The following is a 9,329-nucleotide window of genomic DNA, read 5'->3' as shown; positions in this document are numbered from 1 at the left end:
TAATAAATAATTTGACTTTTGTCACACAAGTCGAATGTTAAAGTAGAATTATAATAAAATTTTGTAAGAAGAAAAATTAAATAAAAAAGAAGAGGAAAAAAATAAAGCTTTACTTAAATTTCGATTTTTTGCCCCAAATTCCTAGATCAGTTTTTTGTATTTTATAAATACGTATTTCGACTACCAAGTAGGCATCATCAGTATGAATTAGCTAATCGTAATTACTCTTATGTTACTCGTTGCTAATTTGGTGCTTGTCTGAATGGTAATTTGATCGAAAGTATTCTTGTTTCAGAAAATCTGCATAATAGTTTGAAGACAATCGCCTCCCCGACTAGAAATTTTTTCGTGATCCTTACCAGGGCCGGACCGGGCATACCCGATCTGGACCAGATAAGGTGTGTAACGCAGATGATGTACCTGGACCCGATCAGGAAAACCTTGTCGGGACCCGATCAGGAAAACCTTATCGGGACCAGATCAGGCAAACCTTATCGGGACCAGATCAGGCAAACTTTATCAAGACCAGATCAGGAAAACCTTATCGGGGCCCGATCAGGAAAACCTTATCTGGACCAGATAAGGTGTGTAACGCAGATGATGTACCTGGACCCGATCAGGAAATCCTTGTCGGGACCCAATCAGGAGAACTTTATCGGGACCAGATTCGGAATTCCTAATCGGGTCCAAATCAATCATCTGCGTTACATACCTTGGCTAATCCAAATCCGGTATGCCCGGTCCGGTCCCTTTAAGAAACACGAATCTTTATTCTTGTAAAAATTATTACACTATTATTATTATTGTAATTAAAAATATTATTTATTATATATTAAAAATTGTTTACACAGCAAAAAAAAAATAATTTTTAAAAAAGTGAACAAAAAAAAGTTATTTTTTTATTTTCTTGTTTTTTATCCTGGCTACTCTGTGGCCATCCCAATCTTTAGCATTATTTAGCACTGACGATAATGCTTGATGCAATTTGGTGTCAGGAATAATATCTTGATTTTTTTGGGATTTTTGTCTTACAGCAGCTAAAATAAAAAATTTTAATTAATTATGTACGTAATTAAATAAGTAATAAAAAAATAATAATTATAATTATGTATAAAATAATAACATATGATTAAGAAATAATTAATTAGTTATCAACGAGAGTAATCCTGCAATATAAAATAACTTACATCCTTTTTATACAAGTGAAAAAATTTGTATCTTTGAAAATTTTTTTGTTTTGAGTTGCTTTTACCGCCACAAACGACAGTGCTACGTCTCTTGATATATATGCTCGAATAATATTACCCATGTTACGAGTAATGGTATTTTTTCCATCAAGACAATAGTATAAACGTTTATTCTGGAAAAGAAAATTTATTTTAATGCTAATTATTTATTTTAGTTATCTGTTTTATCTTATTTTAATAGATCTTTCTTATATTTATAAAATCAATATCTCCTCAAAATTTCTAACTTCTCTCATTAGCGATTTTGGCTGGGCATCGATATATCAGTTGCGACATTGGCTATTCCTCCTCCAGATTATTTTCCCCAACTTAAATATTTCGGATTTTAAATAATACTGAAAATACTGAATAATTTTGAAAAAAAATTCATCAAAATCGGAGCTGTTATTGAGGACTCCTGACTAAAAACATATTTTGATGCGACTATAAGATGAATTTAAAACGAAAGATTTGATTATTACGCCAGTAAAATCTTACCAAAAAAACAGCTAAAATCACATAACGTGATGTAAAGCTACATTTTTTATATGTAATTCCGACCCCTTAGGAGAGTGTAAAACCACATTTAGCAATCAAAAAAGAGGAATTGTGCTACCGGCGTAATAAAATTTTCGGATTTTTTCAGTTCAATTCAAAAACAATGAGCTTCTGGCATTAGTTGCTAATATGGTTTGGAAAATAAACTAAATTTGGAACAATTTAAGCCGACCCACAGTTCCGTATGTCTAATACTTTTTGGGATATGATGCTTGAAAAATTTAAAAAGATAAAATCAAACACACAAAAGATTATAGTGAATTAATAACTTAATATTTTATACTAACCTTGTATGATTTACGTAATTAAACCTTAAAACGAAGCTTTAAACACAACACAAATTTATAAATAACCTAATTGTTTCATTTACTCAGTTTTTTTATCAAACTTATAAATTTCACTTATAATTTTAATAAAAATTATGTTGTTAACTAGTTAATGCACATTTGTTAACTAGTTGACTTATGTTTGTTAATTATTAGTCGGGTTTCGGGTTTAATTAATTAAAGACCGCATGGATTTCATGATTTTTATTCAATGTCAATATCCCCTAACCTCATTCTACATTCAATCATCTACATAGTATGTATATGTTATTCTATGCCTGACCTATACGTGTACATATCATATATTCATGCCTGAGATACACTCCTGCCTGACACTTGCAACATGCTTTGCAAGTATATACGTAATTCCAAAGTATATACATTTAAAGTAAACATACGATGAATACTTGCAAATAAACAGGTTTGTGCTTGTCTAAATAAATGTTGTAAACAAAAATAATATATTCTCATAAAGTGACCACATGTTTGACTATCCTTTCTAAAATATAATCTATCCAAAAAGGATAAGATTTAATTTTGCTTAAATTACAAATTGATAATATTTATACTTCTTCAGGTGACACTGTGACAGTAATATTACAATTACAGGGCAAACACTAAAAAAGAGAAAACCAATTTACAACTATCCATGTTCATCAGAATCATTAAATATGTGGAAAGTGACGAGAAGAGATTCCAATATTATCACTTGTTCATTAACTAACATTGAGAAAAAAATGATTTCTATTGACCTAAGTACAAATCAAAAAGAAAAATTGTATGTAATTCCTTTACTTCATACATGAAACACTCGCATAAAAAATATTGTATTATGTTGAATTTGACATTTAATATCATAGCATACTTTGTTATTAAGATATGTTTTATTATAATTAAAATATGCATTAAATTTTTTGTGTGTATTTTTCAAATGATGAACATGATATTTAATCCTAAGTTTATGATATCGATGTAACTTAAAAAAACGTTTATTTATCAAAAATTAAATTTATTATTATTACTATTGTTATTATTTCTTATTATTTCACTAGACCAATTATATTGAACGATTAGATTCATTAAAATTTTATATGAAAAATATTTTGAATGGTATTAATATCATTTATTCCATTATAGACAAATGAATCTTAATCTGATCTGATACAAATACAACCTAACTCATGGTATCAATATGGCATGATGTGAAACATGTCATATACTTGATAATCTTTTATATTATGATAACTGTATCTAGTCCTGATTCGGTCCTGATGCAGTATGCCTTACGATACTCGATTAAACTTTACATCAGGCTATCCTCATCTGGTCTAGACCTGGTCCTGATGCAGTATGCCTTACCATACTTGATAAAATTTTACATTAGGCTATCCTCATCTGATCCAGACCTGGTCATGATGCAGTATGCCTTACCATACTTGATTAAATTTTACATCAGGCTATCCTCATCTGGTCCAGACCTGGTCCTGATGCAGTATGCCTTACCATACTTGGTAAAATTTTACATCAGGCTATCCTTATCTGGTCCAGACCTGGTCCTGATGTAGTATGCCTTACCATACTTGATTAAATTTTACATCAGGCTATCCTCATCTGGTCCGGACCTGGTCCTGATGCAGTTTGCCTTACCATACTTGATTAAATTTTACATCAGGCTTTCCTCATCTGGTCCAGATCTGGTCCTGATGCAGTATGCCTTACGATACTCGATTAAACTATACATCAGGCTATCCTCATCTGGTCCAGACCTGGTCCTGATGCAGTATGCCTTACCATACTTGATAAAATTTTAGATCAGGCTATCCTCATCTGGTCCAGACCTGGTCATGATGCAGTATGCCTTACCATACTTGATTAAATTTTACATCAGGCTATCCTCATCTGGTCCGGACCTGGTCCTGATGCAGTTTGCCTTAACATACTTGATTAAATTTTACATCAGGCTATCAACATCTGGTCCAGACCTGGTCCTGATGCAGTATGCCTTACCATACTTGATTAAATTTTACATCAGGCTTTCCTCATCTGGTCCAGATCTGGTCCTGATGCAGTATGCCTTACGATACTCGATTAAACTTTACATCAGGCTATCCTCATCTGGTCCAGACCTGGTCCTGATGCAGTATGTCTTACCAGACTTGATTATATTTAACATCAGGCTATCCTCATCTGGTCCAGATCTGGTCCTGATAAGGCTTACCGGATATGGCAAGCCTTATTCTATCCTGATCCGGCCCAGATACATGATCTGGTTGAACCTTACTTACTTTCTACTCGGGTCTTTTTTGTTTGTTATTGGGTACGGAACACGAAAGTTGAACTCTAAACAAAATTGCTAAGAACATTCTCGATCAAGTAATATGTTTAACAAAAACAAAAATATTAAAATCGTTTCATCTATTTAAAATCTACGATGTCACACAGACAGACAAGGATAATTAAATTTAAAGGAATAATATTTCGATATATAGAAATAATGGTGGAGGTGACGGGAAACGTCACTTGACTAGCGTAAGCGGTCGATTTTAAATCCTTCATTTAAAATGAAGTTTTGAAGTATTATGTTTGCACGCTACAAATCTACTAAAAGGTACAAAATAATTTTAGTGGTAATGTAGTTTAAACATTAAAAATTGCTTTTCACTTAAGTTGTGTAGATAATTGCTTGTATTTTGAAAAGCATGTTTCACTTAAATAGTTAAAAGGAATATACACATTTCCTTGATGGGCTCAAAATTAAATAGTTCTTAGACCATGCGTGATTTTTTTTCAATAAACATAATTAATTAACATAATATTTTCCTTTTAAATATTAAGTTAAAAGTTCAAAAATAAAATTAATGTATGAAGTTATATATTATAATGAATAGAACATATTATTGTGTCACATATGTATGACTTGAAAGTTAAGTGTATTTAAATTAAATTAAAAACAAACAATGAAACATATTTTATCATACAAAACTTATTTTATTAAGTTATAATCATATTATTAGTGTAATATTCACAAAAGGTTACTTTACTTAACATATCATACATACATGTAGGCATAACAAATAAAATACATTATATCTCCGCTCACATTAAATTCAATTACAAAAATGAAATATATATTTCATTGTATAACACAAACTATATAGGAATATTGTCTAGGTTGGCTATGGTTTTCATTTTTATCCATAACACTCGTTTAAAGCTAGACTTCAACCTAAAAGAAAAAGGTGCTCATTTATTTAAAAAGTATTTACAAAAACTTTAAAGAACAGTAATTTTTCATTCTTAATGAAAAAATTTTTAAATAAATATATAAATAAAAAAATTAATAATTTTCATTCCTTTTGGTTCGCTATTACAATTTAGTAGAATTGAACATAACTGAGTAAATACTGAATGTGTATCCCAAACGATCCAAGTTCACGCAATCAATCAATCAAACGCCCAATCATAACCATTCATATCGAATTGTTGAAATGGACAAATGTATGTACCACGGGTACCATTCCAAGTCTGGTGGATAGGGGTATTTTTTAAATATCCAAATTTGATTTCATTGACGATGAATTGATTTTGTTGAGACATTTAAAAATGAGACCTGAAAGTCAACTAAATACATATTTGATTCTGCGATAATCTAATGTGCAATTTTAAAAACTCTGTACAAAAATCCATAAATTTTTCCAAATTGTTTACATTCTTAAAATATTAAAAACCGTTTAAGAAAATTACAAAAATTTTAAATCATTTGCATATATATTGTATTCTGAACTAGATAAATTTAATTAATTTCTTAATTAGTCGGAACTCAAAACTTTTTCTTACCGGTTTACCGACAATATTATCAGGAGAGAGATAGAACTGTTGCCAGAACAACCGACCACTAGCCAACGGTTGAAGTACTGAAAGAACGGAACTCAATAGGTTATCCAATTCCTGCATTATGTGATAAATAGCTTCTTTGTTTGGATAAATTTGTGTGACTTTGTGGACTTGATCTTATTGGAGTTATTTATTAAGACCATTTACACTTTGTTACCATTGCCCTATTAGTTCAGTTGGTTAAGGCATAACCAATTCCGTCCGTGGTATGCTTCGATGACCGCCGTCGCAACAAAATTAATATAATTAATACTTGTGATGGACTGGTGAAGTGCATGGTATATGCATGAAGGAGGTGCACTCAGCCTCTGAAATTGAGGAGGAAATTATCAGCGGAAAGGTGGCAAAACACATATATGGTATCACAATGGGCTCTATAGCCAAAGTGTGCCCTTCTTGGACAGTCAATATAACCTAACCTAACATACACTTTGTTAAATTTCTTTTATTTCATTTGGAAATTTCTGCTTAAGAGCTTTTTCCAAATTGCACACTTTTCTTACCGTTCTGCATATTCTGAAAAGTAGTTTATGGTAGGCTTGACAATCTTTTCCGCTCAAACGATTTTCGTCGTTTCAACGTTGACTATAAAATGAATTAACTTTCTTTCCAAAATTCAAAATACCTATTTTCCACGATTACTCACTGCATGTTTCTGATACACTTAAATTATTTGATTTGCTTTTGTTTATAAATTATCTTATTCTAATCTCAAAAATTAAAAAAGCGGTACGAATATTTATGCAAGGGACTTACCTAGATAACTCTCCCCCACAATATGGTAGTTGCATTTTTCATACTGAAAATGTTATTACTTAAACTGTCGTGTTGCATGTATAGTATGTGGAATGGTTTGTTTGTAACTGTGAAGTGACGATTTGAGATATATATTTGATGAAAAGAGAGCAACACATTATATTTATGGTAGCAAATTCTTTTTACAAAATTGTCTAATTTTATTGAAAAATTCAAGAACATTTTGTTTTGATTTGTTTGGGTAATAAGTAAACAAAATTTAATTGTTACGTATTTATTATTATTGACATTTCAAAAAAGGTCATATAATGCTCTATATAATATAACTTACAGGCACAAATGGTAATTTTCTTGATGACATATATATTTTTTGAAAAATAAAGATTTTTCCCATACTTAAATCGGGCTTAGTTGGAAATTTTGTTTACTAATTGGCTATTTCTATAACATCAATTTTAAGAAATATTCCCAATCAAAATTTTTTGTAGTTGGTTACGATCGATTGTACTGGTTACCATAGCATATTGTTTTTATTTTCGAACCATTAACTCGTTTGTTTTTTGGAAATTGCTGTTTTCAGTTATCCTTAAAATTAGGTTATGATTGATTGAAATACTTACAGAATATATTTCATTTTATCCTCTAAATACCAGTTCTTACCCTCCACCAATTTTTTGTAAATTTTTTTTTTTCGAGCTCTAGCACTCTGTGTCTACAGCTTGAATGGCCCAATTGGTAGGGCACTTGGCATGAATCCAAAAAGTGTGGGTTCGAGTTCTGGTTCGAGTGTATTTTTTCAATTCAAGATATTTGTGAATATTTAGTTTACGTTGTATGTATGATATTAAAATCGAGAGACTTTGATGTAAATAAATATCGTCTACATGATTAAACGTAAACTACACAAAAAATAATAATAAAAAAGTAAAAAAACAAAGTAAAAAAATTCGTTGAGTTGAAAAAATTGCACTCTGTGTCTAGAGCTCGAATGGCCCAATTGGTAGGGCGCTTGGCATGAATCCAAGCAGCCCGGGTTCGAGTCCTGATTCGAGCGTATTAATTCAATTTTGTACAATGTACAATGTAACTGATAGTCTAAAACAAAAAACGGCCTCTGAATAAAATTACATCTGATATCTTAGAGTGTGTCAAATTAGGTGTTAAACAAATTGAGTAAAAATTTGATTGCTAATCTATTTCAGAGTTTCATTTATTGCATAATTTTTTTTTCTTATTTCATAGAAATTATCCAAATAAGTTGGTTTAGCGCGTTATGAATGGTCAAAATAAAAGTAATTGACTAGTTATGATTACAGTATCCCAGATATTATTTTACTCTATACTTCAGTGTAGGTACAATAACAAACTTATTGTCATCCATTTTCATAAAATGTCATATTGTTCATACATAGATTTATATATTGAGGTTATAATCTAAAAATATTACTAATCATATAATCATATAATATATTATGATTTATTAGTCACTTGATCCTAGCATGTTTGTTACCAATTTTATACGTTTACGTACAAGCAGCATAAATACAAAAGTTGATTTTTATATTCATAATGATCAAAGTCAGTATGAGGAATCATCCATTTTGGAGCAAGAAAGTAGACAGGCATACTTCAAGAAAATAGTTATTATTAGAATTGATTATATAAAAAATCATACCTTTTTATTTGTATAGAATGAAAAATGTCAAACATCCGCTCTACAAATCTGCCGGAAGCCTGAAAAGGGAAGTTTTGAGGAACAACCCCAAAAGTACCCTACTTTTTACAAGCTTATATTTAACTTGCAATGTATGTATGTTTTGAAACTATGTTTGTTCGGATTGAATCTTGAAACTCAATTTTTATATAGAGTGTCTCAATCCTTTACAACAGTCATGTATGAGTGATTCCCACAAATTTGTTTTCTACTTTTTAGCATTATGACAACATAAAAAACAGAGTTGTTTACACAGTTCTAAACTGTCGAGGGGATGGAAAGTACAATTTTTTTTCGAAAAGTTTTTATAGACACTTTTGACAGTTTCTGGCTTTCAGAAATACGATAGTAGAATCACGATTTTCAAAAATACGATGATAGATCACGGTTAAAATCTGAATTTTTTTTATTACCAATCCGCTATCATATGCATAAAAAAAATATATACGAACAAAAGTCTTAATTTTTTACTACGTGTTCCTATTTATAGAAATTTTGTCAAAGATAATAGAAAGAAAAACATTGGAATGCGATTATTCTTAAAAAAAACAACCCTAAATTAATTTGAACAGATTTTTATCATAACCAAATATATTAAATGGAAACGAATAGATTTTTAGTAAAAATTTAAAAAGATTTGTTGATTTATATTAATACTTTTCAATGTCTAGACAATGCTTCCTGAATATTTTACTATTAGTATTTTTTAACAAATAGGAAAATCATTTTAATAAAATATGTCATACTTGGAAGTTTATGGTAAAATTTACCTTGAAAATACATAAATTTTCTTCGATCAACTAAATTTTAGTTTTGTAGATTAAGCATATTAAAACTTCTACTTTAAGAAAAATT

General features: G+C 30.1%; 1 long non-coding RNA gene and 1 other non-coding gene across 2 annotated transcripts; one reads left to right on the top strand and one right to left on the bottom strand.

The window, feature by feature from the left end:
- Positions 1-916: 916 nt before the first annotated feature.
- LOC123306171 lies at positions 917-2,165 on the bottom strand. The gene is made up of 3 exons (XR_006536890.1): positions 2,072-2,165; positions 1,188-1,360; positions 917-1,037 (listed from the first exon to the last, which is right to left on the bottom strand). It is a non-coding gene; the product is annotated as an uncharacterized LOC123306171 (long non-coding RNA).
- Positions 2,166-7,742: 5,577 nt separating this feature from the next.
- Trnas-uga lies at positions 7,743-7,814 on the top strand. The gene has a single exon. It is a non-coding gene; the product is annotated as a tRNA-Ser (tRNA).
- The last annotated feature ends 1,515 nt before the right edge of the window (positions 7,815-9,329 follow it).

The sequence above is a fragment of the Chrysoperla carnea genome, chromosome 1 (assembly GCF_905475395.1).
Source record: "Chrysoperla carnea chromosome 1, inChrCarn1.1, whole genome shotgun sequence".
In the NCBI taxonomy this organism is placed as follows: Eukaryota; Metazoa; Arthropoda; class Insecta; order Neuroptera; family Chrysopidae; genus Chrysoperla; species Chrysoperla carnea.
This window is presented reverse-complemented; position numbering and strand designations above follow the sequence as displayed.